General features: G+C 35.6%; 1 long non-coding RNA gene across 1 annotated transcript; it reads right to left on the bottom strand.

Moving 5' to 3' along the window:
* Positions 1-454: 454 nt before the first annotated feature.
* LOC112996567 (uncharacterized) lies at positions 455-2,607 on the bottom strand. Its single transcript, XR_003262491.2, has 2 exons — positions 2,230-2,607; positions 455-1,249 (listed from the first exon to the last, which is right to left on the bottom strand). It is a non-coding gene; the product is annotated as an uncharacterized LOC112996567 (long non-coding RNA).
* Positions 2,608-3,083: the final 476 nt, after the last annotated feature.

Here is a 3,083-nt window from a genome sequence, read left to right as displayed (position 1 = left end):
TATTTCTGTGCTCTTGACAAAAATAATGCTGTGATGAAAAGACTAATATTCCAGCCTCTGGAACGTGGTTATTTCAAGCTGCAATCTATCTATATTGGACAGTGTGAGTTATGTGCATACAAACAACTGAAAAGGTAACACAGCACATGGAGTATGTGATATTCATGAACATGTACAACTGAGGGAGAATGAAATAAACTTATATGTAAATTTGTTCTTTATTAGAAGGTTTAAATCTCATACTCCTGATGTGAGTTATTTAATCCAAACCTTTAGTGCTATGGTTATGCAAACTATTATATTTAACTTCAGATTTATTTAGTCAATTGTAGATAAAAATAATTAGTATTATGAGGCATATAACATTTTTAATCTAGTGCGAATAACATACTTGATTACTGTGCTAATAAAAATGCATAAATGATACCACAAAAGAAAAACTGGCTCCTATAAGAAAGGGTAATAGCATTCTTTTTATTTATTGACGCATATGTGACATATATGATGGCCTACAGGAAGGACAGAAAAGGAAGACAGCATTGTCTTCCTAGAGCATGGTCAATGTATGCTGCCCTTCAGTATACTTCCTATGGTAAAAATCTGGGGAAGCAAGAACATACTAATGCAATCACTTCATATAATTATTTCAGGTTTTCTAGTAGTAAGTTATACAAGCACTATTAGTTGAATGCAGTAATATTAGATGAACTCAATGAGCTAATCAAACATAATAGGTAGATTAAAGAAGTTTGACATGATACAATATCTACTATGATTTTTTCACATCAGTGGAAATTAGGATAACATAAAGTTCATCTTGAAAAATCTGTTGACTTTCTTTTTTTCACGGGAGCTTCTATGCCATTATCCATATGGTATTTTTCCAAAAGTTAAGACTGGGCTGGAAGTGAGTATTCTTTGCTTCATCTGGATATATTCAGATTAAACTACTTTCTTTTAAGAACTTTAGTTCATTTCAGAAGAAAGTTTACTCCATTAACAAGCTGACAGTGTATTTTGAATGAAAAGACAAATGGCTGGAAAAACCTGTAAGCCCTGTTGAGCATAGTGAAGTATTTTGCTAGCTAAGTGGAGCGCTTCATAAGTGGGAACTGCAGAGGATGATTTCGTTTGAGCCACATTTAGAATTCATGACAGGTTCACTTTAAAACACCAGATCTCAGATGGCAGTTCTGTCTTCATTCGGGGTCTCAATTCCCTTTTACCAAAGGCACAATACCTGTCACGGCTTGATGAGAAAAGAAAAAGTTTTAACAACATTACCGCTTGACACAGCTACAAATGATGGCATGTTTTATAGAATCCTTTGAAAGGTGTTTTTTTTCACATATAGATCAGAACATAATGTGTAAAAAGGCTACACTGTGGAATCATAAGATCTAAAGATTTTAGCAACATTAATATTGGAAGCCCACATGAGTAATCAAACGAAAAGTCAATCACTCAGGTCACTCTGTTTTTGATATACCACACGAAGGAAAGAAAGTTGGTGCCATTTTTATATCCATCTTCAAATTCAATCCATCCAAAAAATTTAATCATTTAAAGTGAAACTGTGAAAAAAAAGGAAAATAAGCAAGAGCAGCATTTATACTCTAAGGCATATAAATACCTTGTATCAATGAAACTTTAACATAACTGATCATATTCATATACTTGCATGTGGGGAGAGAGGGAGAGAACAAAAGAGCCAGGAAATGAACTGCTATCAATGAAAAACTCTATGGATATTTAGGTCTAGAATTTATTTTAAGTTTTTTTTTCTTTTTGCCAGTCTAATACAGTTGCTTTCATTTGAGAAGGAGGCTTTAAAGGTGAAAGCGTATGAAAAAACAATGCCACTAAAATTTTGAACTTTATCACAAATATATGCATGTGAAATATTCCATTAATATTGCAGCAGATTGTTTTTAACACAGGTTTTTGTATCTTTATAAAAGTTCCATAATAGCTATAATTAATGTATAGCAAGTTAAAAGAAAATTCACAATAACTCTTCAATCTTTCACTTAGGATATATCATACTGAAATAGAAATATCTGGCCAGAATATGGGATTTACATGTCAATTTTCAAAGGAACATAGAAGCTGACATAGCTGACCGGATGAGGAATCTGCCTGTCTAATCCACCAGCCTTGGCCAGAACAAGATACTTCAGGGGAAAGTAAAAACACTTGTATGGAGAAAATTGCCTCAGAGGAACTTACCTTTAATTGCCTTCATTTCAAGGTGAATTCATGCTTTGATGTACAAGTTTTTAATCCACTTCAAAACATTTACTCCTACTCTGACATTCAACATGAATGTGTATATTCGTGGGTAAATTTGAGTATGTCTGTGTGGCTTCATATGTGAGTCTGCGTGTCTGTATTTTTAAGTCCATTTTAATTCTTCTAATCTTTTAGCCTCAGTGATAACCTGGCACAGAAGAGTCCTCTGGATAATTTAGCTACATCTATATTTTGCCTCAGCTGGCTGCTCTCAGGGATACTCTGAAGCGTGGAGCACTCCGTTTTTCCATATTGTTCCTGTCAGCAGCCTAAATACAGCCTGACTTTGGATTTCATCGGTCTGCATCAGGTAACGATGACGCCCTTCTAGGAAAGACCTGCTTGTCTGCCTGACAAGCCTGTTGGTCGTGTTATGTCACCTCAAGGGCATATGAAATAAATCAAAGAGCTGAGTCCAGAGCCACAAGCTCCATCCAGATATTGAATAAATCTGTGCTACATTTCAGAAATTCTCTGGGCTCTTGAGACATCTCCTGTGAAACCGCTGCACAGATGCTCCTGTAGGCAAGGAATAGGGATGAATGCAAATGTGGCCATCAGCCTGGCCTTAGAGCTACTCTTTTCCAGCAATGTAGACACAGACGTTATACTATAATAGAATATATGCAAAGTACATACAGATTTTATTTTTGTGGGAAAACTTTTCTGCAATAGAAGTTCTGCATCTGCATGAGTAAGGCCCCTGTGACAGCTATAGCCCTAAATTTAGTCCCTGGATAGGCTTTCCAAATATCTTTGGAAGCCCGCAGCCTGACATCCTGGCTTATGGT

Source organism: Dromaius novaehollandiae, chromosome 3 (genome assembly GCF_036370855.1).
Source record: "Dromaius novaehollandiae isolate bDroNov1 chromosome 3, bDroNov1.hap1, whole genome shotgun sequence".
In the NCBI taxonomy this organism is placed as follows: domain Eukaryota; kingdom Metazoa; phylum Chordata; class Aves; order Casuariiformes; family Dromaiidae; genus Dromaius; species Dromaius novaehollandiae.
Note: the sequence above shows the minus strand (reverse complement) of the source record. Positions and strands in the feature narration are given on the sequence as shown.